Here is a 27,856-nt window from a genome sequence, read left to right as displayed (position 1 = left end):
GTTATGTTTAATAAGCCTTAATCATCAGTTACAATTTAACACATCTTCATTTAATTATTTCCTGCGTGCCCATGACAGAGCAGCTGTCCTGTTAGGTTTGGTATTCGGTGGAGAGCAGACAACGCTGGGGGTGGGGGTGGTCAGTAAACATGAAGACAGATGCAGTGTATGGTCACATGAGACAGAGCATAGCAGTGAGGAATAACGGTGCAGCGTGACTGTGGGGATGGGGACAGAGGGTTAGCTAAGGGATCCGGGAAGGCCACACAGAGCAGGTGCCATTTGATAGAAACCCCAACAGTGAAAGGAGGCAGCCAGGGAACATCTGGGGAGAGCTTTATAAGCCAGAATGGGGGTAAGTCTAAACACCCAGAGGCAGGAACAAACATGGTGTCATTAAGGCAGGAAAAGAAAGGTCACCCCAGGCAGAGGTAAGTGTCCGAGAGAGAAGGTTATGGGAGCGGTGGGACCAGGCAGAGTCTCACAGGCCACACTGATGTGGGCTGACACCTAGGGACTCATGAACTGGGCGCAAGGAGGCAGGTGAAGCAGCTCTGTAGGAGAATTGCCAAGAACCTGTAACCCTCACGAGAGACTGGCTCCCTGCTCGTGCCTCTCAGAGCACCAGAGCACGCTCTGTTCATCAGCGAGCTCCAGGCAGTGCCTCCGATCTTGGCAGCCTATGGGTATGGGTATGGATTTTTAAAAAATCAGTGCTTTATCTTATACGGAGATTTAAGACATAGACGACCCCAGGTTCTGAGGCTCACTATGGACTGACTGACGGAAGAGTGGTTTTGGTGAAAACCATGTCCATTGCAAGTAGAATATTTGGAAAATAATAGTAAATTGGGCATCCACTTAAGAGCCTTGTGAGAGTTCTACTGAATTCACAGCTTAGAAGAAAGTACATTGAAGCCAAAATGAGCCTCCAGAAAAGCCATGCTTGCAGTGAAGATGAGGACACACGAAAGAAAAGATACAGCCTTGGTTTTCCAATATTTAGCAGGTGTCTGGTCAGTTGAAAAACAGCTGATATTACCTTTGGATTTAAATAATTCAAATTTTATAAAACATATGACCTAATGGTTTCTTAATTATAGATCAAAGAGGCATTCCTTTAAGATTGTATTCATTAAATCGAACTGGAAAACTTCAGTTGTGAAAAAAAAAATCAACAGTACAACTGGTCTTTTTTCTTTTTTTCCTAACTGGGATAATTGGTTCTTCTCTGTCTCCAAATTTTGTTGTTTGTAGCTGTCTTTACTCACTCTGCTATTACCCATTTTGGTTAAGGACAAGTCATAGGATCTAAATTGTATGTGACTAGGTTTTCCAAGTCACAAAATGGTGGTGACAATACTTACAGCTTCTTTTATAATCAACTGTATACATGAAAAAAAAAAAAAGGAAAACAAAAAGAAAAAAAATAGTTTTTACTCAGAAAAGCATCCAATACTGTAGCCAATGGACAAATTCAAGTTCAGTCATGTGAGACACATTCTAGGTACCCCCTGGCCACACCTAACTGGTGCTGCTGTGTTGGAGGTTGGGATATAGCTTTTCTCAGTCACACAGGGAGTTCTGTGGGACAGCACTTTTCCGACGCTTCCCAGGAACACCTTTATTTAGGAGATCATTTTTTTTTGGTGTCCTGTTGATTATTAATAATTGTGAACACATCACCTCCCAATAAATAATTGCAGAAGATTTAGTTCTTTGAAGAACCCATCCAGACGTAGACCAGAAAACTCCTTCCTAGACAAAACTCATGTCTTCCCTTACATAAGTCATTGGCAATGATGCTTTATATTCTGTAGTACTTATATGCTATTGAAAAACCCTTTATTTTTAAACAGTAATACTTCCTGGGAATCAACCCCGGTCACGGGGTGTTGTAATTCTCTCCCTGAAGACAGACTGAATGAGATCATTTATCTTTAGAAGTGCCAGGGCTGGGGTGGATTTCAGGGTGAGACCCCTGAGTGCAAAGCTTCAGACCATGAACTAACAGTTTATATTTCGGGCAAATGCTTCAACACGATGGATGTTTTAGAGATTGCAGAGTTGATGGTGGAAGGAAAGCTGTGGCTCAAGGCTGGCTCTCGGTTATCTGTGATCAGATGGAAGGAGCCCTTGCTCCGGGGAGTACACATGAGCAGTGGGGGTCCTAGCCCGCCATGGCCTCTCTCCGGGACAAAGTTCAGAGCCACCATCAGCTTTGATCCCACTGCTTTACAGGAAATCTTAGGGGAAAAGGTCTCAGCTAATGAGGGTTGAGAACATACTTGCAACACACATTCCAGTCTTGCTTTCTGGAAGTGCACTGCATCCAGCCTGACGAGAAGGAGACACGGGAAAGCAAGGACAGGAGCGATGGGCATCCCTGGAAGGCTTGCCCACTGGGTCCTGCCTGGCCACCCATTTATCTCATGCAATTTTCACAAATGCGGAAGGACAGGCCCTACCATGCCAGCCCCCACGTGCAGAAGTGAGGACTCAGCCAAGGCTGCTCCCGACGATGGGGGACAGACAAGGGGCTGTGCACATTGCAGCTCTCAGCCTGACTCTGTAGCTTTGCCACCTGTCTGCAACCTGCCATCAGTGTGCTGCCCCCCATCCTGGCTTCCTGGATGCACCCTTCAGCGCCTTGTTCTCCTGCTCTTCCCACACTCTCAAGGTCAGATGTAGGTGGGGAAGATGCCACGGCTGGCTCTGCTGGGAGACATAGCTGGGGAAGATGCCACGGCTGGCTCTGCTGGGAGCCAAGTTAGCGGTGCTGGGGGAGAAGGGCAGCTGTCCAGCCTCCATGACTCCACCAAGGCCGTGTGGGGTCTGAGGTCTGTACTCCCCATGCACCGGGGTCCTTGCACCCACTGAGATCCATCCCTCCAAATTCTGGGGAAGAGGGGGTGTGAGCAAAAACACCAATCCAGAAAAATCTCACTGGTATCCACCAAAATAGGGACAGGTAAAAGGAGAAAGCCTGGAGCAGTAGGGAGACATTTATTTATACATTTCCTAGAGAGCAGAAGCATGTGTGGGGGCAGCCAGTGACAGAAAAAGGCCACTGAATTAGGATATTTTGGCAACTGTGCTGAAAGGGGAAAAAAAGGAAAGAAGACACAGAGAGACAGGTCCCACGTTTCTGTGGCCAACAAGAATGGTCCAGCCAAACTTAAGGCAGTGTCAGAAGAGGTCTTCTCAACATATCCAGAGTCCTTGGAAAAGGAACTCAGGGCCCCGGGTGAAGTTGGCTCCCCGACCCAGGAGATCCTTTCCCAGCCTGGGGGAGAACAAGGCTGCTGGGAGAAGGCAGTGCTCACTGCTGGCCTGGCCCCCGTGGGGAGCCCTGTGCTAAGGCAGGGCTTAGGTGCTAAGGCACCTGCACGGGCAGGTGCAGACCAGGCAGATGGAGCCAGTGGCGGACATGAGACAAGGCTGCACACAGCCCTCCCCCTGCCCCACTGCTCAGGCCGCGGGTCACAGGCTCACTTCAGGGAAGGTTGAGGGGGGAGCAAGGAGAACTCGTAACACCCCAGAACAAAGGAAGTTCCTGAGGGAACTTCCCACGTTACAGTGAGAGCCAGTGGTGGGTGGAAAAACAGGGCTCTGGGCAAACACCCTGCAGGGAGAAGGGATAAGTGGCCATGGTGAGGACATGCTAGAAGCATATGCAAGTGAAGAAGAGAATTCCTTGCCAATGTTTTAGGCCATAATAAATTTAGAGGAAATGTAGATTTAATGAGTAACGGGCATAAAGGAGAGCTGGTAAAATCAGGAAGATGAAGAGAGACAGTTGCAGATTTCTCAGTAAAGACTGGACGGCTGGAAGCCACCGCAGAACTGATAAATTACGGTGAAGGAGGAGCACATGGTACAGTGGGGAAACAAAGACCAGCGTTGAGATGAGCCCACCCAACGCAGAAGGAAAAGGCAATCACACTGCACATTTAAAAACAGTAAAACAAGGGGTTGGGGGAAGCATGTGGTGCTATTTACAAGTTCTCCCCAGCCTGCCAAAGCACTCACTTAGTGTTTGTACATTTTTACATAGCAACAGATTTTTTCTAATTAGTGAGACACTGGCCCATACTTGGTTTTTGATTTTTTGTTTTTTTCCTTTTCTTTTCCATTCAGGAACAAATGAACAATGTCATACATACCACTTTTGTAAAGGAAGCAGAATGAGTCTTCGAAAAACTGAGTAATAATCATGCACTAATAAAAGCAAACAAAAAAGCAGAAAATATATCTGCATGGTGAGGTCACATGCCAGCTGCCGGGGTCTGCTATCGGCCCTGTATTTATGGGGAGTATGCTTCCTCCTCTCCCTGCGATCCCCATCTCCAGAGTCACTAGAACAAGACCGTGTGGGCCTTTGTGTGTTGTGATACACTCACGTCTGCTCTAGAAACACTCGGAGCAGAGCTGAGTGAACTGAGTCATAGATCCCACCACCGTTTTTAAAGGGAAACATCATTCTAGTGGAAAGGACGGGGCCATTTCATCCACACGTCCTAAATGCCACGGCGGTGAGACGCTCCTTCCCCAAACCAATTCCACTCACTTCTCGGTCTCGGAGGGACAAAGGCACAGTTTGCTTAGACAGAGTACACGGACCTGCAACCATTGAAATACATTTAAAACCACATGGGATGAGTGTTTTGTTTTCCACACAGACCCCCGAAGTGTTCCACCTTTGCGTAAACACTCTTTTTCAGATTTATTGGAAAATTATCACCTTCAGGGAAACGAGTTAGAACTTGCAAACCTATTCAGAGATACGTATATTTTAAAAAACACGACTTCCTCCAAGAAAGATATTTATTTCTTTAGCATAAACAATTTTCTCACATAAGCATATTCTGCTGATTTGTATTAAAAGACATCAAGAGACAGACGAGGGACGTGTGAAGTGAAGATTCACCGACTAACCCCCGACCTTCACTTATGGGCACAGAGCCTCACTGTGTTCACTTCTCATCGCCACCCCTAGCCTAGAAATCAGTCATCCTTGGAGATGGGGAAGGGCTGGATAGACTGCCGCAAGCGGTCTGCTCGCTGGAAAGGCAGGTCGCAGGGCAGGGCCGCCGGCACTCAGCTGACCTTGGACTAGGGGAGCAGGAGTGAAGAGAGCTGCCAGCTAAGGGCCAACGCCAAGGTGATTTTACGCTTGTACGTTACCTTCATTTGGATTTCATTTCTTGTCAGTTCACTCCCCAAATATGATTCATTCGCCATGTTTTTGCCATGAGGTGACAGCATCCAGCTGTATTTTTTTAATGTGAGGAATCCTTGTTGCCTACCTTGTTCCTGTAGCTCTTACTAAAGTTAAGGAGAAAAAAAAAAAAAAAGAGGACAAGAAAAACCCAGAAATAGATATGTCACTCAAGTACCAAACCTTAAATAGATTTTCAGAGATATTTACCAGTTTAAGGATAGACCTAAGTAGTAAGTTGTTTATTTATTTTTTGACCAAAAGTTTCAGCTAAAGAAAAATATCTGTGGGCCCTTTGGATGCATGGCAGACAGACTTGAAAAAGTGGTTCTGTTACACTTGGATTGATTTAACTTCTGAAATCCCTTCCTACCCCTTATTTTCTTTCTCTTGAAGGGAAACATTGTTTCTCCTTTACCCTTTATGCCAGCTACTACTTGGAGGTCTGACACACACTGAACGGAATCACTCCAGGAAGGAAGAGGAGGAGGTAGGAGGCTCGGGGTGTCGCTCTTTCAGTGAATTCTCACAAAATCCCTGAGTTACGTCTTCCAAAAGGGGAATTTGGAATTTCACGTCTTCCAAAAGCAGAAAAGTCTGAAAATAAGCCTAAACCATCACCGCTGTCTTTGCCGTGAGTGTATCGACCCACCAAAAGTTTTCTCCCACCTCGTTCCTGTTCGTCCCAGGAAGACTTGACATAAGATCTATCCACTCAGCAAACTTTAAAAAAAAAATATTTTATTTATTTGAGAGACAGAGAGAGCACATTAGAGAGAGCAGGAATGGGGGGAGGCACAGAGGGAGAGGGACAGGCATGCCGCTCCTCTGGAGACTCTGCGCAGAACAGGTTGTCTTTGCTACGACTCTTCCAGGGGCCTGGCAGCCTTGGAAGCCAGAGGCCGATGACTTGTCCGGGCTCAGAGCAATTGCAGGAGCCACCGCTCTTCCTCCCGGGCCCGGACCGCCGCGCCTTTGTGTCAGATGTCCTCACTGCTGAGTCATTCTTGCTGATCATTAGCTGCTAGTACAGCCCAACCATAGGCTGTTATTGAAATGACAACTCTGAAAGAAATTTAGAAGATTGAAAGACTCTTTCAACTATGACTCACAGTTTGATCCAAAACAGGGAAAGTAAAGAGATGAGAAATTTTGCGAAATAGCAGGAACCGATCAGGAGAAGGCGAGGCTGACAGGTCCAGAGACACAGGCCCCGGTTTTGGACATTTATGCAAATGACGTGTGTGTCTGCTGCCATGCAGAAATGCCAACAATTTGTGAAAGGCAAGCCCCCTCCTCAGTGTGATGCCAGGCCCCATCCCCTGCATCAATATGCAGATATTTCAATGATTTTTATGAGCCTGATATGTTGTGTACAATCATAAACATGAGTGACCTTGAAAATCTTTAAAGAACCAATCCACGCTGTCCACAGGATCCCACATAGCATGAAAGCAACGTGCTTGATGTGGGCAATTTACCATGAAACAACTCTCTTGACATCGGCCGTATTTACCACTTAGCTCTTCCCTTTTACAATTTCCTTGTGTGAAGAAATATTCCTTTAAATTATCCATTTGGTGAAAGGAGGAAAAAAAAAACCCCACTATTTCTGTACTCACCCCTGGATCTGTTTTAAATATTCGAAAAAAAATAATGGGTGTTTTACAAAGTAAAATAACTTAAGTCAGGGTCAAAATCAGCTTTAGCTAATATTATACATACATCTCTCCCTCCTCCCTCCCGAGATGTGACCTTTAATTCTGAATAAACTCATCCCTTCTCTTGGCCTGCCCTCCAGCCCCTATTTACTTTAGCCCTGTTGGTGTGGACGCTAGGTGAGCATGAACCCCATAGGTCTGGTCATTTGGGCTCTTATCTATAAATATGTGTTACCCTTTTTTAGAATTGCAATTACATTGAATTGAATTCTCATTTGTAGAACATTTATGGAAAATAGCTTTTAAAGCAACTTTAAATTTTTTAATGAGGAAGAGCTGCTGGTTTGCAAAATAATGTTCATCGACTTAAAACAATTATTTGTAACATGGTTTTAAGCAAGCTAGGAGTATAATTATTGAATAATTTAAAAATCGATTATAGCATAAATATTTAGATGGTAACAGAACATTTAGGGAGATTGAATTAATGTACTTCAGATATTCTCTTACCATGATACAATGCTAAAATCAGAATTTCTTACTTAATTACAGGGTGTAGTCATGAATTGCAGACACCATGACTTGGAAAAGCATCTTGCAATTCTATTGCAGGTGAGATCTCTTGAGATTTACTCTACCTTTTAGAATCCTTGTGCCCTCATTTGAAAGAAAGAATGAATAGTTACTTGGAGACAATACAGGGATTTTGCAAATGACAGACACTAGCAAAAGTGGTTACAGTATGCTTTCATTTGTGTTTAAACACTGCATGTTGTTTCCTTTTTCCACATGATGTAAACATGTACCAAATTTTCATTTTGAACGGGCAATGTCATACCACTCTGGTTATAAAATAAGTTTTCCTTAATAGCAAAACAAAACAAAACACACATAAATGCTCTTTTCCCCCCTTTCATTCAAATCAAATCTAATTTCATACATATTAACAAAAAAATACCTTTGATGTGTATATCACAGATTAGTAAGTCAGCTGAGGCTCTTTTGAGGTCCTAGTTAATGAACATATTAAAGCATTCATTCTATTCCACTGCATTTATGGTGAGCTGGGTTCTTCAGCAGCTCTCTCGGAGCAATTGAGAAGCTCACAGCACAGCAGGAACCCCCTGGGCTTCCTCAGCCAAGCAGGTAGTAGTCGCCCCCTGGGGTCCTTTCCTGGGTATTGCAACATTCTGGGAACTATGACAAGCATTCACGTTTGTGTATCTCCTTTTTATGCACAACATCCTAGTAAGCCAGGCAGAAGAGTTACCTACTGGCACCCTTGTTAGATGTGCATTGTGATAATTGTATAATTCTTTTTTTTTTTGGTAGGGTTTTATTTACCAAAAATTTTTTTTTCATTATGTTATGTTAGTCACAATACATCATTAGTTTCTGATGTCGCATTCCATGATTCATTGTTTGCGTAGAACACCCAGGGCTCCATGCAATATGTGCCGTCCCTAATTCCCATCACTGGGCTAACCCATCTTCCCACCCCCCACAAACCCTCAGTTTTCCAGAGTCCATAGTCTCTCATGGTTCGTTTCCCCCTCTGATTTCCCCTGCTTCATTTTTCCCTTCCTTCTTCTAATGTCTTCCATGCTATTCCTTATGTTCCACAAATAAGTGAAACCATATGATAATTGACTCTCTCTGCTTGACTTACCTCACTCAGCATAATCTCCTCCAGTCCCATCCATGTAGATGCAAAAGTTGGGTATTCATCCTTTCTGATGGCTGAGCAATAGTCCGTTGTCTGTATGGACCACATCTGCTTTATCCATTTGTCTGCTGAAGGGCATCTCAGCCCTTTCTACAGTCTAGCTATTGGGACATTGCTGCTATGAACATTGGGGAACAAACAATCCTAAAATTTGTATGGAACCAGAAAAGACACTGAATCACCAAGGAAATGTAGAAAGAGAATAACAAAGCTGGGGGCATCACGCTGACTGATTTCAAGCTATATTGCAAAGCTGTGATCACCAAGACAGTATGGTACTGGCACAAATACAGACACATAGATCAGTGGAACAGAGTAGGGAGCCCACATATGGACCCTCAACTCTGTGGTCAAAAAATCTTTGACAAAGTGGGAAAAAATATCCAATGGAAAAAAGACAGTATAATAATAAATTATACTGGGAAAATTGGGCAGCTATATACAGAAGAATGAAACTCAACCATTCTCTTACACCACACATAAAGATAAACTCAAAATGGACGAAAGACCTCAATGTGAGACAGGAATCCATCAGAATGCTAGAGGAGAACATAGTCAGTAACCTCTTCGACATCGGCCACAGCAACTTCTTTCAAGACACGTCTCCAAAGGTGAGGAAAACAAAAGTGAAAATGAACTTTTAGTACTTCATCAAGATAAAAAGCTTCTGCACAGCAAAGAAACAATCAATGAAACAAAGAGGCAACCCATGGGATGGGAGAAGATATTTGCAAATGACACTACAGAAAAGGGCTGGTATGCAAGATCTATATAGAACTTCTTAAACTCAACACCCAAAAAGCAGATAGTTGTATAATTCTTAAGTAGAAGTGTTACACCTTCAAAACATAGTCCAAGGGTAATAATCCAAAATTAGGTTTATTTACTATGTATATGTTAGCCTTGCCACGCATCTAATACAATCCTCCTCTTAATAATCTGAAACAAAAACGTTCACTATATTTCCTTGATCAGATCAGATCCGTAACTATGCAAGTCTTAGAATAATGATTATATCCTAAAACTTCTTTAGTGGAACTGTTTCTATGTTTTATCACTGGTTTAGAAATAGCAGTTTTCAGGATACCTGAGTGACTCAGTCGGTTAAGCATCTGCCTTCGGCTCAGGTCATGATCTCAGGGTCCTGGGATCGAGCCCCACACCGGGTTCCCTGCTCAGCTGGGGGCCTGCTTCTCCCTCTGTCTTCCATTCTCCATGCTTGTGAGCTCTCTCTCTCTCTCTCTCTGTCACAAATAAATAAATAAAAATTTTCAGAAAATAGCAGTTCTCTTTAGCAGTGACAGTGGTCAGATAGCGTATTAACTGAAAAAATGTTTCATTTTGCTAGCTTCTGAGGACAAGTTGAGGAGAAATCCTTGACAGCAGACACTGGCTGTCATAGGCAGGCATCCTGCCAGCTCTACTTTGGGGACCCAAATAGGAACAAGATCCCCCTACCCGCCCCCTGCCCCAGAAGAAAGTTCCATGGAGAAATTCAGGATTGAAGTGAATGAATACGTTAGAAATTGTCGGGGAGATCATTTACAGTCTCCTTCTGCAGTCTACAGCTGAGCGTCTGAGGGAGTCATGAGGGTCTATCAGAGGGGATCTGGGAGACATGACAGGCCACGCCCAAGACCTCAGGTCATGGCCCCTCTCAGTGGGTACTCCTGGATGGGATCTTAGCAAGCATTTTCTCATTAATACTGAGAAAAGCTCTACAGTGGGAGGACATAGACTTCCTTTCAGATTGAAGCTTAGAAGACTGAGGATGGAGACCATAGGTTTTCCATAGAAAATTTTCAACCTTCCATTGAAAGTTGAAAATTAGAAATAGGCTTAAAGAAACAGCTGTTTATCGGTCTTCACGATTCTGGTGCTAATCACAGCTTCATGGGGCTCCCCTTCCACTCACTCACCAGCTGGGTGGGAGACGATGGCCTGAACAATGACTTTGGAAACTGCCCTCACATTTCCATGAGACGTTTTTCTTCTTATGACTTGGGTTCCTAACTGTCCCTGTATTTAGGGCATTTTGTAGTTTTTCAGAGTTTCAGCTTGGGCTCATCTTATGTTTGAGGGATTCATCTGAGTCTAGACCACACTGTAAGGTACAGGATATCATGTCATTAAAAAAATCTGCAGTCAACAGAAAATAGGAAACAAACACAGATTCTTCCTTGAGGAAGGGTCTGGAGCCTTCAGCTCTCTCACAGAAGATTTGTGATCAGGCGTTGATGCCGACCACGTGGAACTTTACAGAGCTCCGAGATCTAGGAAAACCACAGGCATGAAGAAACCCTTGCCCTTTGGTGCTCCGGAATGGGAGAGCAAAGACCCTCCTTCCACCGATGGTGTAGATAGGACTCAGTCGCAGGTGCTCCCTCGTTTCCCTGTGACAGGCCAGACACAGACCCTCCACATTCCCATTCTCTGTTTCATAACTAATTGGCTGAACCTCTCATCCCCACTGATCAGTCAGAACAAAGCACAGACTAATGGAACTTGGTGATGTCTTTGTCCTCCCCCCAGCCTCTGAACAACCTCTCCAGAGTGCATGCTGGCCTCAGCATCGGATACCTGATGACTCCACCCTTCTCCCCAGCTCTCCATTCCTCTTTCTGGCCTGTTCTCTCCTCCCCATACAAGAAAACTCTCTCTCTCTCTCTTTTCTCTCTCTTTTTTTTTTTTTTTTTTGGTCCTACCCCTGTGCCCCTGAAGGAGATGTTTTCAGGTCTTCTGGCCAGAGGTTCTGCCTGTTTGGATGGTCCCCTCCCATCATTGCAATAGCTTCTTTCCTCCTTATGCAATGATCCTTTTGAATACAAATTCTCTGTATTAACTTCTGATTTGTTTTTTTTTGTATGATAATAGCAGGGTCAGGTCTACAAAGACAGCTCCTTCAAAAAGAAAATAGCCGAAAGCTGATTATTTGCAAGAACGGCCCTGATATTGTTTTAAGTATTTGGTTAAGCAGGACATGTGAGCATGCTATCTAGAATTTACCATAGCCTTCGGGTCCTGCTTATTGGACAGAGAACCCTGGGAATGTATGGCTGCTTCAAAGACACTTTTGTTTGTACTTCCTCATGTAGAAATCTAATACTGTGGTAGGTTAACCAATGCATTTCTCATACCCTGATCTCTGGGTGCCTCCCAAATTCTCTACTGTTCAGGCTCCCCCTTGGCATCTACTCCTTCAAAGTGGGAGTTGTTTTAGCAGAAATGCAAAGAGAAAGAAGAGTAGATGCTCATGTTTTGAGCTTTAATAAAGTTGGGAAAATGCCTGATATCAGAAGACTGAGTGTTCCTCATCCCAGAGCACATGAGGAGTCATGGAATGAGACAGGGGAAGGAACGGTATTGTCGTCATGATGCTCTCCTATACATGTAGACGGCAGCCTCACGTGCGAGTGGCCGAGGGTGCTGTGGGGACCATCCCTGCACAGACAAGAAGAAACGTCCACGTACAAGTCACAGCAGAACCTCCCATGGCACTCCACATCGTTCAACAAAAATATACATAACATTTACCGTCTGGTAGGCACCTGTCTAGGCTCTGGGCACAGAGCAATCAATAAAGACATGAAAAAGAAAATCCTTTTCTCACGAAGCTGTTTTGTGTGGAATCCCACGCAGGTCACCAATAAGTAAAACCACAAATAAGTAAAATCTACCAAAGTATTAGATTTCTACATGAGGAAATGCAAATTCCTTGAAATATAAGGAAATGTTGCAAAATTGAAAAAGGGCTATAACTTCACACATAAACACAAAAAACCCTGTAGGAATTTTTAGAATATTATGAGTAAATTTTAGTACTTGCATCCTGTTAACCCAATCAAATGTTGGAATGTTGGTAGTCAGAGGTTTTGAAGACAAATAAAGGAATGGGGGTAGGGAATGTGGAGGGCTGGGCAACCATCTTCACCAGGGAAGGGAGTAGGGATTTGTGTGTTGAGATTCTGTAGCTCAGCAGACATAGAACAGGTGAGACACTGTGAGGATAATTTGCCCAGTGTAGAAACACAGGCAGAGGGGCACCTGGGTGGCTCAGTGGGTAAAAGCCTCTGCCTTTGGCTCAGGTCATGATCTTAGGGTCCTGGGATCGAGCCCTGCATCGGGCTCTCTGCTCAGCGGGGAGCCTGCTTCCTCTCTCTCTCTCTGCCTACCTCTCTGCCTACTTGTGGTCTCTCTCTCTCTGTCAAATAAATATTACAAAAAAAAAAAAAAGAAAGAAAGAAAGAAAAGAAAGAAAGAGAAAGAATCACAAGCAGAACTCGGTGCTTTGGAGCCCTTGGGTAGAGACTCAGCATTACTAAGATGCTGAGAATATTGCCATAAAATAAAGGCCCAGGGAAATGCTCGAGGGGCATTTACCCCAGTCCTTTTGTGTGCCTTCTTGCCGCATTCCCACTGGCATTTTTCATTTGGAATATGGGAGAGGAATTGGACACCTTGCGTAACTTAGCTGATAGGTCTCAATCATACAGTGAGATTGTTAATGTCTTTGGGTGTCTTCACCCATCCACGTGAGTCAGCTCATCCTGCAAATTCAGGTCAGTTCCTTTTCCTGGGCCTCAGTTTACTCATCTGTAGGCAAGAGGGTTAGTTGAGGTAGGACACAGGCTCTAGGCCATGTGCCTGTCTGTTTCAGTGGAAGACAGTCTGATGGAGGCTAAGTTCTCAGTGTCCCAACTCCACGCATCGGAGAGTAGACGTCTGTGTTTTTGCCGACCTGTCTTTGTTCATGGCCGGGATGCATCTCCTCAATACTCTAGATATCGAGACTTAAAATCTGACAGAATAAATCATCCCTGTGTATTTTCTCCTCCATTCCCTCCTGAGTTATATTTCCTTTTCCCATCAGAATCAATTTTCTACATTTCTTAAAGGAGAGTCTTTTGACAAAAATGTGCATTATTTTTTTTTAGTTCTTTTTTTAAAAATTTATTTATTTATTTTTTATAAACATATATTTTTATCCCCAGGGGTACAGGTCTGTGAATCGCCAGGTTTACACACTTCACAGCACTCACCATAGCACAAACCCTCCCAATGTCCATAACCCCACCGCCCTTCTCCCAACCCCCCTCCCCCCAGCAACCCTCAGTTTCTTTTGTGAGATTAAGAGTCACTTATGGTTTGTCTCCCTCCCAATCCCATCTTGTTTCATTTATTCTTCTCCTACCCCCTTAACCCCCCATGTCGCATCTCCACTTCCTCATATCAGGGAGATCATATGATAGTTGTCTTTCTCCGATTGACTTATTTCGCTAAGCATGATACCCTCTAGTTCCATCCACGTCGTCGCAAATGGCAAGATTTCATTTCTTTTGATGGCTGCATAGTATTCCATTGTGTATATATACCACATCTTCTTTATCCATTCGTCTTTAGATGGACATCTAGGTTCTTTCCATAGTTTGGCTATTGTAGACATTGCTGCTATAAACATTCGGGTGCACGTGCCCCTTCGGATCACTACGTTTGTATCTTTAGGGTAAATACCCAGTAGTGCAATTGCTGGGTCATAGGGTAGTTCTATTTTCAACAAAAAATGCGCATTATTTATGGTTGCTGAGAGAAAGGGGATTTTGCCCTCACTTAGCTGGAGATACATTTACAAATCATAAATGACAGACCCTATAGTGGCAACAGTTTTCTTGACATGGTCTTTACTTTTGTTTTTCCTCTTGGGCACATGAGAACCAGCACAGCAGATGTGTCACTAATTCTTTTTTTTTTTTTTAACCTTATATGAAAAATCAAGGTCTGTTTCCTTTTCTATTAAAACATATTTTCCCCCTCTCTCTCATATTAGGGAAGGGTTTTCCGAAAGACTTATTGTGGACTCAAGAAATACCTTTTTTTAAAATTTTTTATTTTTTCAGCATAACAGTATTCATTATTTTTGCACCACATCCAGTGCTCCATGCAATCCATGCCCTCTACAATACCCACCACCTGGCTCCCCCAACCTCCCATCCCCCGCCCCTTCAAAACCCTCAGATTGTTTTTCAGAGTCCATAGTCTCTCATGGTTCACCTCCTCCCCTTCCAATTTCCCTCAACTCCCTTCTCCTCTCCATCTCCCCTTGTCCTCCATGCTATTTGTTATGCTCCACAAATAAGTGAAACCATATGATAATTGACTTTCTCTGCTTGACTTATTTCACTCAGCATAATCTCTTCCAGTCCCGTCCATGTTGCTATAAAAGTTGGGTATTCATCCTTTCTGATGGAGGCATAATACTCCATAGTGTATATGGACCACATCTTCATTATCCATTCGTCCATTGAATGGCATCTTGGTTCTTTCCACAGTTTGGAGACCATGGCCATTGCTGCTATAAACATTGGGGTACAGATGGCCCTTCTTTTCACTACATCTGTATCTTTGGGCTAAATACCCAGTAGTGCAATGGCAGGGTCATAGGGAAGCTCTATTTTTAATTTCTTGAGGAATCTCCACACTGTTCTCCAAAGTGGCTGCACCAACTTGCATTCTCACCAACAGTGTAAGAGGGTTCCCCTTTCTCCACATCCTCTCCAACACATGTTGTTTCCTGTCTTGCTAATTTTGGCCATTCTAAGTGGTGTAAGGTGGTATCTCAATGTGGTTTTGATTTAAATCTCCCTGATGGCTAGTGATGATGAACATTTTTTCATGTGTCTGATAGCCATTTGTACGTCTTCATTGGAGAAGTGTCTGTTCATATCTTCTGCCCATTTTTTGATATGATTGTCTGTTTGTGTGTGTTGAGTTTCAGGAGTTCTTTATAGATCCTGGATATCAACCTTTTGTCTGTACTGTCATTTGCAAATATCTTCTCCCATTCCGTGGGTTGCCTCTTTGTTTTTTTGACTGTTTCCTTTGCTGTGCAGAAGCTTTTGATCTTGATGAAGTCCCAAAAGTTCATTTTTTGCTTTTGTTTCCTTTGCCTTTGGAGACATATCTTGAAAGAAGTTGCTGTGGCTGATATCAAAGAGGTTACTGCCTATGTTCTCTTCTAGGATTCTGATGGATTCCTGTCTCACGTTGAGATCTTTTATCCATTTTGAGTTTATCTTTGTGTACAGTGTAAGAGAATGGTCGAGTTTCATTCTTCTGCATATAGCTGTCCAGTTTTCCCAGCACCATTTATTGAAGAGACTGTCTTTTTTCCACTGTATATTTTTTCCTGTTTTGTCGAAGATTAATTGACCATAGAGTTGAGGGTCCATATTTGGGCTCTCTACTCTGTTCCACTGGTCTATGTGTCTGTTTTTATGCCAGTACCATGCTGTCTTGGTGATCACGGCTTTGTAGTAAAGCTTAAAATCAGGTAACGTGATGCCCCCAGTTTTATTTTTGTTTTTCAACATTTCCTTAGCGATTCGGGGTCTCTTCTGGTTCCATACAAATTTTAGGATTATTTGCTCCAGCTCTTTGAAAAATACCAGTGGAATTTTGATTGGAATGGCATTAAAAGTATAGATTGCTCTAGGTAGTATAGACATTTTAACAATGTTTATTCTTCTGATCAAAGAGCATGGAATGGTCTTCCATCTTTTTGTGTCTTCTTCAATTTCTTTCATGAGTGTTCTGTAGTTCCTCGAGTACAGTTCCTTTACCTCTTTGGTGAGGTTTATTCCCAGGTATCTTACGGTTCTTGGTGCTATAGTAAATGGAATCGATTCTCTAATTTCCCTTTCTGTATTTTCATTGTTAGTGTATAAGAAAGCCACTGATTTCTGTACCTTGACTTTGTATCCTGCCACGTTACTGAATTGCTGTATGAGTTCTAGTAGTTAGGGGGTGGAGTCTTTTGGGTTTTCCATATAAAGAATCATGTCATCTGTGAAGGGAGAGAGTTTGACTTCTTCGTTGCCAGTTTGGATACCTTTTATTTCTCTTTGTTGTCTGATTGCTGTTGCTAGGACTATGTTGAACAAGAGTGGTGAAAGTGGGCATCCTTGTCGTGTTCCTGATCTCAACAAGAAGGCTGCGAGCATTTTCCCATTGAGGATGATTTTTGCTGTGGGTCTTTCATAGATAGATTTGATGAAGTTCAGGAATGTTCCCTCTATCCCTATACTTTGAAGCGTTTTAATCAGGAACGGATGCTGGATTTTGTCAAATGCTTTTTCTGCATCAATTGAGAGGACCATGTGGTTCTTCTCTTCTCTTATTGATTTCTTCTATCACATTGATTGATTTGCAAATGTTGAACCATCCTTGTAGCCCAGGGATGAATCCCACCTGGTCATGGTGGATAATCTTTTTCATGTGCTGTTGGATCCTGTTTGCTAGGATCTTGTTGAGAACCTTAGCATCCATATTCATCGGTGATATTGGTCTGAAATTCTCCTTTCTGGTAGGGTCTTTGCCTGGTTTGGGGATCAGGGTAATGCTGGCTTCATAGAAAGAGTCTGGAAGTTTTCCTTCTGCTTCAATTTTTTGAAACAGCTTCAGGAGAATAGGTGTTATTTCTTCTTTGAAGGTTTGGTAGAATTCCCCAGGGAATCCATCAGGTCCTGGGCTCTTGTTTTTTGGGAGGTTTTTGATCACTGCATCAATCTCGTTACTAGATATCGGTCTAGTCAGGTTGTCAATTTCTTCCTGGTTCAAATTTGGGAGTTTATAGTTTTCCAGGAATGCATCCATTTCATCTAGGTTGCTTAGTTTATTGGCATATAACTGTTGATAATAACTTCTGATGATTGTTTCTACTTCCGTGGTGTTAGTTGTGATCTCTCCCTTTTCATTCATAATTTTATTAATTTGGGCTTTCTCTCTTTTCTTTTGGATTAGTGTGGCCAATGGCTTGTCAATCTTATTGATTCTTTCAAAAAACCAGCTTCTAGTTTCATTGATACATTCTACTGTATCTCTGGTTTCTACCTCATTGGTCTCTGCTCTAATCTTGATAATTTCCCTTCTTATGTATGGAGTTGGTTTGATTTGTTGTTGATTCTCCAGTTCTTTAAGGTGTAGAGACAGCTGGTGTGTTCTGGATTTTTCAATTTTTTTGAGGGAGGCTTGGATGGCTATGTATTTCCCTCTTAGGACAGCCTTTGCTGTATCCCATAGGTTTTGGACTGAGGTGTCTTCATTCTCATTAGCTTCCATGAATTGTTTCATTTCTTCTTTGATCTCCTGGTTGATCCAAGCATTCTTAAGCAAGGTGGCCTTTAGCTTCCAGGTGTTGGAGTTCCTTCGGAACTTTTCCTTGTGATTGAGCTCCACTTTCAAAGCATTGTGATCTGAGAATATGCAGGGAATAATCTCAGTCTTTTGGTATCGGTTGAGTTCTGATTTGTGACCCAGAACGTGGTCTGTTCTGGAGAAGGTTCCATGTGCACTTGAGAAAAATGAGTATTCTGTTGTTTTAGGGTGGAAGGAAATACCTTTTTTAAAATATAAGGAAATGTTGCAAAATTGAGGAGGGGGTCTAATTTCACACATATCCACAAAAAACCCTGGAGGAATTTTTAGAATGGTATGAGTAAATTTTACTACTTGCATCCTGTTAACCCAATCAAATCATAAACTTAAATTAGCTTAATTTACTAAACTGTGTATTTTTTGGACCGAACTTTCAAGGGTAGAGAAATGTCAGTTAATAATTACGCTCCTTATGGGCTAATAAAACAGATTCCAGTGAGTCAGAATAAACCAGTTCTGTGGTTGGCTACCTCAACTGTACCCTAGCAGCCTTTCTCACACTGAAGCCATCGTTGTAATTAATCTCCCCACACGCTCTCCATAATTTAAACCTCAGTGAACATCAAAAACAATTTTTTTCATTGGGCGGGTACCTTAAAGTTCTTGAGGACCTGTCTTTTTACCAAGAAAGTAATGAAGTGGGAGGGTCATATTAATGATCCAACCAGTTTGTCCGTATCCTTGCACACCGAGACTCACCTGCTGTGTTTTTAGGGAAATGCAATGTGGTTCTGTCTTTGCTTCACTCTTTCAAGTAATAGGATAGAAAGCAGTGATTTTGATAGAAAGAACAATATCTCATATTCTAGGGTCTAGTCTATTCTTTAGAAAAGGAATTTGATAGATATGGTGTCACTCAGCCTTGCCCTTCTCTTTACTTGGGGGAGACTTCTGGGATTCCTTTTTAACTCTGGTAGACACTAAATCTAGTGCAGAAACTGACCCCTGATGACAGGAGACATATGGTCATGCCATTTTCCATCACTTGCTGCAACCCATGGGTAGAATGACTGAAACAGCCTCTGATGGATGAACTTCAAGGACTAATTTGGTATTCTAGAAAGTCTCTTTATGTTTGATTCATGTGAGAGCCGAGACCCTTGGTGAGAATGTAGAGTAATGTGCAAAAAATGACAGGTCCATTGTTAGAAATTTCCCACAAAACTTTAAAGCATAAAATGCCTGAAGGTGGAAGGAACGTCGGTGGGAATTCAAAGTACTTATGGAAAACTTAGGGACTCTTCCTGTGAGTGTGGTCAGCGAGATGCCCCAGCAAGACAAGTTTGCTCTTCCTGAATTTTAAGTTGCACTAATTACTTTGATTTTATTATAATATTCATTGATAGTGTGAGTCAGAATTATTTCAAAGCTTTCACATACCCCTATCTTAACAAAGCAAACAAAAGCAGAGATGGGGGTGCTGCTTTTGATGTTGTTACTTGTTTCTGTTTGTTTTGTTTTGTTAAGTTGGGAGTGTGTGAAAGTCCCAAAGCTGTCAAGTTTGCCTTAGGAACATTTGGCAGCTAAGCCATGAAAGAATCCCCAGAATGTGAAGGAATGAGAGGGATTTGCAGTATACAGGTTTGCTTGTTTAAAGTCCAGTGTATTAGCTGTCCAATCTCCATAGCAGTTAAATCTCCAGCTTGGGGAATGCCTACATAAATTGGACATTTACCAAATGTATTATTTCAGGTTTTAGCTGACCTGACAGTGCAAATGGAGAATCTGACCAACTCTCAGTCTACTTCCTAGCCTCTGATTCTTTTTTCTTTTAAGTTTATTTATTCATTCATTCATTTATGTGTTTATCAGAGAGGGAGAACAAGCAGGGGAGCGGCAGGCAAAAGGAGAAGCAGGGTCCCCGCTGGGGAAGGTGCCGGAGCCAAGATTCGATTCCAGGACCCTGGGGTTATGGCCTGAGCTAAAGGCAGACGCTTAACCCACCGAGCCCCCCAGGTGCCCCTTGTCCTCTGATTCTGGAGTCTTTCTGTGCTCCTGAGTAATGGGATTACACCCACACCCCCGTGGTTCTGGGTTCACTAATGAGAACGCTAAAAAAGCCAAGATACCCTTTCCTCAGTTATGAGATTGCCAGTTTTTCAAGCTTTTCCTGAACAAATACAGGTAACTGCTGAGACAGAAATACCTCAGAAACCCTGTTAGCAGACGTCCAGATGTCCACAGGGGTTCCACCGAACGGCTCCACTAGGTAGGCAAGACATGCAGATTCTTGGGTTCTTCAAGGCCTGACCACTAGTTTAGAAGCTGCCACAGAATTCCCTCATTTTGTTAAAAAGAGTTCATTCCTGTTGTATTACATCATGAGTCTGTGGGCACATCATCTCAGCATGTGTCTTTTATAACTGTGGTAGACTGTAAGAGAAACCAAAGATTTCTGTCTCTGTGACTTTTTGTCCTGTCCCTCCCTCCCTCCCTCCCATCCATCTGTCCTTCCTTCTCTTTTTCCTTTTCTTTCTCCTTCTGGGATTTCCACTGGACGTATGTTGGTCCTCTTAATATTGTCTCATAGGTCCTCCCAGTAAATTTCTCATTTCAGTACTTTTGAAATTGTACTTCTCAGTCCCAAAATTTCTTTTTAGCTCCTTGTTAGGGTTTCTATCTTTTTGTTTCCATTGCTGCTTCATTCCCCCACCATTTTCCTGACTTTACATCTTTCAGTTCTCTGAGCGCCATTAAGACAGTTACTTCAAGTCTTTATCTAGTAGGTCCACTGTCAGTCTTTTGCAGGGAGAGTTACTGTCGCTGTATGTTTTCCCTTTGAATGGGTTATACTTTCCAATTTTTTTGCATGCCTTATGATGTTTTGTTGTTGTTGAAAACTGAACAATTTGAATAAAATAGGGTGATGACTCTAGAAACCTTCTTTAGGTTTCTAGAGTCCTCCTTCCCCACCATTCACTAGCCTTGCTGGCTTTGTGCCATGGTCTGTTTTGAGAGCACTGTAGTATGTCTCTCTGCTGAAGACCAGCCTATGGTGTAAACTTAAGGCGTCCTTAAGTCTTTTCTCAGCCGACACCTTCCCTTGGGCACGTCCAGTAACTTTCTTAATTTTCCCTGAATATGCAGTTGTTTTTGAATTTCTTTTTTTTTTTTTAAAGATTTTATTTATTTATTTTGACAGACAGAGATCACAAGCAGGCAGAGAGGCAGGAAGAGAGAGAGAGGTGGAAGCAGGCTCCCTGCCGAGCAGAGAGCCCGACGTGGGGCTCGATCCCAGGATCCTGGGACCATGACCCGAGCCGAAGGCAGAGGCTTTAACCCACTGAGCCAACCAGGCGCCCCTGTTTTTGAATTTCTTAATCATCAATGTCTGTGTCTTTGAAAAGGGGGAAAAGAGGAGGACAAAGAAGGGGTGGGAAAGGCACCATCCCTTTAAGTCCCGTGGAAGTCAGTCCCACCAGAGTGGAAGAGCCTGTAGTGATGGGGGGCTGCGACAACAGTGGCCATCTGCCTCTTGGTCTCACCCTGTGATCAGAAGCAACAGTCGGTGATGAGACTCTGATCCTCTCTATTTGGAGGACCAGGTCCTTTTTGCCTACTCTGCTCCGCCGGCTGTGTGCCGACTGCTCTAGGAACATGTGCCCGCTGTCTGCGGGGCTGCAGAGTGGTGGAGGACTGGTAGCAGATGAGCTAGACTTCACTTCCTAGTAATTAGTAACACGTTCCCTGGTACCTTTCCTCACAGACTGTGTTCCGTCTCAACACACTGCCGCCCAACTATAAAACAAAACATCGCTGCCAATATGTGGTAAAGCAAATCTCAGCTGGAAGAAATCACTGTCCATTAGGACCAAATAGTTCAAGAATATGATGTTGATTTCACACCTCAAACAGACTAGATGAACACAAACCAGTGAAAGACCCTTCTGCCTTGTAGATTTGTGCGGACCTGCACAGCCTGCTGGCGTCTCTTGTCCTTCTGCATTTCTGTTCACAAGATGCTATGTGGACTGTAGCAGGGCAGGGCAGATGTCTTGTGGTGACAGAGGCACGCAGACTGTGGCTGGCCTGGGACATTCTGTGTGGACCTCTCAGAGCTGTGCATGGTGGTGGTCTCTGCCCTGCCAGAGTGTCCACCTTGTGGACATGTGAGCTAAGGGCCCCATGCCTCCCCACTCACTGCCCCGGTGATTCCTTCTGTCAGGCAACCTTCGATTCAAGGTTGAGAGATGCATTCCCAGGGAGAAAAGGCCAAGGTCATTTACACAAAGTTTAGTTCAAACCCAGGACCACCCTCTCTGTCTCTTCCCAGACTTGACTGGAGAGCAAAGCAATAAAGGTTTCTTTCCTGATCACTCATAAATGCTCAGTGTACATCCCACACTGCATACAAGTGACATGTACTTTTTTAATCAAAGGAGATTTTGTTAATAAAATTATTCTCTTATTTTCAGAAAATGACGCCACGTGTGATTCTTTTCAGGCACTGCTCACAACCAGGAAAGAGCAGGTAATTAGCGTGGGTGGGTCTGACACAGTTTCTCCCGGAGATGAGAGTGGGAGCCAGGAGCACCTTCTTACTCTTTTCAAAATCAACAAGAGAAACGTTTCATTTCCTCCCTTTGGATGACCTCAATATGTTGTTTATTCTCCAGCCCCACTTAGTTCCCCTTCGGCTTGGACTTTAAATATTTATTGAAATAACTATCAAATCTTTCTTTCTTTTTTTTCTTTTTTTAAAGATTTTACTTATGTATTTAATAGAGAGAGGAGGGGGCACAAGTGGGGGGGGGCAACAGGTAGAGGTTCCCTGATAAGACCCAATGCTGGGCTCCATCCCAGGACCCTGGGATCATGACCTGAGCTGAAGACAGACCCTTAACTGACTGAGCCACCCAGGCGCCCCTTATTATGAATTATTTCAGTTGATCTCACAGATTTAATAATCATCCAAGTTGTCAATCCTTATAGATGAAGATAATCACCATGAAATAGCTTCCATTAGCTATTTCCACTGTCCTGATTCAGAAGCTCTATTGCCTTGGGGTGTCTTTTGGGTCAAGTGCAGATCCCTCTGCCTGAGTTCCAGGACCTCCCATGGTCAGCCCAGAGACACGCTGGGACTGTCTGAGGTCCTGAGACAGAAACCTAGTTAAGAGCGACTAAAAGAAGTTGTAAAATTAGAAATAAGATGGCGACATAATTAAAGTTGTAGAATCAGGAAAGAAGAGAGAAAAACCAAAAGAATAAAAATGCAACTAAATACAATATAAATAACCATCTTGTCTTGAGTTTTCTAAGCTGTGTTTGACAACTGAAGCCAGAAATTGCTGCCTTGTCTAATGTGGTTTTCAGTGCATGTAGGTAAAATATTTAAGACCAATTATAAAGTGGAAAGAATAATTTTCCTCCACTTCTCATGGCAAAATGCGGACACCAATGTAATAAGGTGTATATGTAAAAGGTAATACCCAAAGTAACAATCAAAAGATCGACACAAAATGATACATTCAAAAACAGGATAGATAAGCCAAAATAGACATTTGGGAAAACGTTACCTTCTCTTACCTAAAGTGGAGTCTGTGTTCTTGAAGACAGAATCAGCCAGACCAAAGACTATGGCACTTACTGGCTCAGGAGCCCATGCCCCAAATTCCCCAGTGACCATTTGCTCCCACACAAGCTTGAGTCTGTTGGGCTCCACATCCTATTCAAGTAGCATGAGAAACAACTTTTACAACACAAGTTCTAATCCTCATGAATATTTTGCCAGTAGAAGTTCTGAATCAGTAACAGCCTATTTAAATTAATGCCCATGTGAATCACCTTCAGTTTATAATGGAAGATCTTCTGTTTTTGTTTTCACATGTATATTTGCCCCTCATGGATCTGACATTCATACTCTTCGATATGACCCTTTGAATAAATGCTTTCCTGTGCAGTAGCTTGAGAGCTCTCAACCTGCTGCAAATTAGAATCACCCAATTCTGTGAAATGTAACTATTAGGGCAAAGTGGGTCAAGGATACATGAGGCTTCTCTGTACTGTCTTTGTAACTTTCTACGTAGCTACATTTTTTAAAAAGATGGCTAAAACAAGGAACTAAAAAATAGTGATGTAAGATATTTCCACTGGGGGCACCTGGGTAGATACATAGAGGAGAACTCTGTAGTTTACCCAAGCAGCATATGAGTCGATAATTATTTCCAAAGAAAATGATTAAATACAAAATTAGAATGACCTAAAAAGAGTTTCAAAATGCTGGTACCCTGACCCCAGCCTGTAGATTCTGTTTTACCGGAAACATGCTAGCGTGCTAGCCAGAGCCGAGAGTCGGGAGCCGAACTAATGGTATCAATATGTCAGCACACTGACAGCGGCAGATTTCAGGCAGTCTGTGTTCCTTACAAATGAGCAGGATAAATATCCCTTCAATATCTTGGCAATAAGTATTGATAATGTTCATGTCACATAATTGTATTTTAAAAGTCTGCCATAAAAGTTTTTTAAAGAAATTTATTAAAATGTGTACACTTTTATTTGCATATTAATAGCATTTAACTACTCTATGATGGTGCCAAATAATACTTTTAAAATGATTTAAGGGTGCCTTCTTATTAACTTGAAATGTGTGCACAGTCTGAGAGATAAGTGTATGTTGCATTGCATTCCGAAGATACGAGTGGAATTCTCATCTTAATGTCCTTTCATCATCTTCAGTTTATGATATAAACAATTAAAATCATTTTGCTTTTTCTTGCATATGCATTTGTATCAGCATAGACCTGACATTCATCTTTTTTCTTACTTTTAATATAATCCCTCGAACAGAAGGATCCTCTTAGGGAAATCACATGTAACTGCTGTAATTTAAGACTGGAAGAACCCAGAAGTAAACTGTTTTCATAACACCACATACCTTCAGAATTCCTGACATTTTGTTGTTTCTAATTTATGATATGGTAGATACTTGGTTTATAGAGAAAAGAATTTTTACCTGACTTATTAGTCAATGACGTCTCTACAGTTTCTATTTGGGTCAAAATTTATAATTTGCATTCTCTGTGTTTTTCCTTTCTCTTTGTTTACTAACGTGATAGCAGTTATAATACTTATCTTATCCTATATCACTGTCATAGGTATGAGGACTTATCAATACATCCGTTTGTACAGAAATTGTCAAACAAATGAAGAGAGTACCAAGACCAGTATGAAAAGTAAGTTCAATCTGCAACAGGAAGAGTGTGTCTTCTGATTGTCAGCTCTGGTTTGCTTATTGCTATGACGATGTGAATTTCTTGCTAAGCCAGGGCTCTAGCAGATGAAACCCTGCTCTTGGCTTCTCAATAAGGCCATGGGCTGTGCAGGGCCTGGGCTTGCTGCAGAAGGCTCTGCTCAGCCCTCTTCCATCCTGCGTCTGTTTGATCCCCTGAGGTGTGTTCATTAATCACTGTTAGTCCATTATGGACTATTCCAACCTGATCTAACATCAAAATACAATCTTCCTAATTACTGTAGGATTTAAGTAGGACCAAGGCTTTGAGCTATGACCCTAGTCTCTTAAAAATGAGATGCAAGTTCTGTTTTAGAAGAGGGCTTCGCTGTCTGTGGAAACCTACGCCATGGCCTCCCGTTCTGGGTTGGCATTTGCAAAACCAGACCAGGACATGTCTTTAGAAGAGACAGCTGTGAAGAAAGGAGATGTGGGGGAACAGAACCGGACTACAGGTGGAAAATTGCTATTGAAAGATGTTTATTTTCCTTAAAAGCCAGAAACGATTTAAGCTTGCTCTTGACCTAGCTGTGGCTCTGTCTTGCATTGAGAGGAAAGCGTGTGATGTCCACATTCTTTGAGGAGGATGGCATGGTCTTGAAATGTAACCCGCTGCACTCATCAAGAGCAGAAGTAAAAAAACAGACATCTCAATGAATTTATACAGTCTGCCTGGATTTGGCCTTTGTTTGTGATTTGATCAGGTTCTCTGCACCTGTGCATGAAAGATGTTTGTGGGCCTGGATCCACGTGTTTTCACGCATCAGCCACATTCTCTCCCCATGTTTCTAGTCAGGCTTCACTCGAGGTGGAATCAGAAATCATAGAGCAGTTAGTGTCCCCTTCAAATTTAGACAAAGTTCACCTGACATTTGTGCATGTGCTTTTATTCACTGTCAGAGAAACATTCAGTACGGAATGTATTATAAGTGGAATACATGTCAGGTTTCTCTAATTTCCAGGAAACTTATTACAGGAAATAATAATATAAATCCAAAAAATTTTCTCAGCACAAAATTATGCTACAGTAGGCTATAATTTTACTTTAAGCAAAGGTTAAAGTCCCAGTTCCAAGGTATATTTCCAATTCTCAATATTTTGAATTAGAATTGATATTGCTTCTAATTTTTCCCCAAGTAGATGATCTACAGACAATCTACACAATGATCTCTAAGTGGCAGATGTTATTAAGTTTTAGAATTGAAGGGAGATAAAATATGAGTACACATGCATAGAATTTAAAATACACTTACAAAGATGTACATGATACTTATTATAAAAAAGAAATGGTTGATTTTTGACAGAGGTACCAAAGGAATTCAGTGGGAAAGGGACAGATTTTTCAATAAATCATGCTGGCAAAATTAGGTATCATCATGCAAAAAAAAAAAATGAAGGTTGACCTTTACTATGTAATACACTTAAAAATAATGCCAAATGGATACTGGACGTATACATAAGAACTAGAAGTGTATAGTTTCTTCAAGAAAGCCTAGGAGGGAATCGTCTTGAGCTTGGGTCGGGCAAAGAGCAAATGGACACATAAGCAAAAGTGCAATCCATAAAAGAAAAAACTGACAAATAGGAATTCATCAAATTTAAAATGTTTGTGCATCCAACATAAAGGAAATCATTTATGTGTACAGACTTGCTCGCAAATGTTCATAGCAGCATTACTGGAAAGAGCCAAATACTGGAAACAACCCAATGTCCATTAGCAGATGAGCAGATCAACAAAACACGGTATCTATAAGAAAGGGACTTGTACTCAGCCATACCGAGGCACGAAACACTTCCATCAGAGGTTCTCAACCTCAACACCCTTGGCCAACTGAGTTAACCAGGGCTTTCATTGTGGGGGCTGTCCTGTGAACTGTGGGCTGTTTACTAACAACCCTGGTCTCTAGCCACCAGATTCCAGTACCCACTTCCTGTTCCTGACCCACAGTTGTGGCAACAAAAACATTTCTCTAGACATTGCCAAGTGTCCCCTGTAGGACAAGATAGTCCCTATTTGATAATCACACATATAATCATTGTTCCAGTAAACTTGCTTGAGTATATGATTTGTCCCTAATTCAGGTATCATTTAGACCATGCAGACGTTGCTCAGAAAATAAATGAATAAATAAACAAATAAGTAAGTAAAAAATAAAAAAATAATAAATGCAAGATTTTATGATCAAGTGGGATAAAAACATAAGTATGCATGTTCAAAATTGAGGAATGAAACTTGTTATTTAATTTTTAAACAGATTTTCTTAGAAAGACACCTTCTTTAATTAAGTTTTGGAATGCCCTTGATAGTGCCCCCCAAAGATTCCATTTTATCACTTTTGCTTAAGGGAAGGCATTTTCAGAACCAATATGCTTATTGGCAGTTGGTCTGTGAGTATTTGCTATATGGTTTAAGCAGTTTAATCTTTTTGGATTTTGGCATCCCTCTAAACATGTCAGTATGATGTTTTATTTCTGTGCATTCATTAGTTATACAATGTTGCTTAGGCTTGTGATTCCTTGAGATGTTATGTACCTTAAATTATTACAAGGTGCCCATAGAAATCAATATCCTTGTTTCCTATGAATGTGATTAAATTAGAACAAGACCTGGGGGCAGAATGTGATATAGGATTTTTCGACACACTCGATTTCAAAACTCCACGGAGGAGACGCCGCTTTTCTAATTGATCCTCTTGTCCTCTGTGAAGGGCACTGCACATACGGTTTCTAGAGGGCGCTCAGACAGGACTCGCAGCCTGAGAAGGCCAGTGTGAGGGTCTCCTGGGCATTGTGGTCCCTAAACA

The sequence above is a fragment of the Lutra lutra genome, chromosome 14 (genome assembly GCF_902655055.1).
Source record: "Lutra lutra chromosome 14, mLutLut1.2, whole genome shotgun sequence".
Taxonomy (NCBI): domain Eukaryota; kingdom Metazoa; phylum Chordata; class Mammalia; order Carnivora; family Mustelidae; genus Lutra; species Lutra lutra.
Note: the sequence above shows the minus strand (reverse complement) of the source record.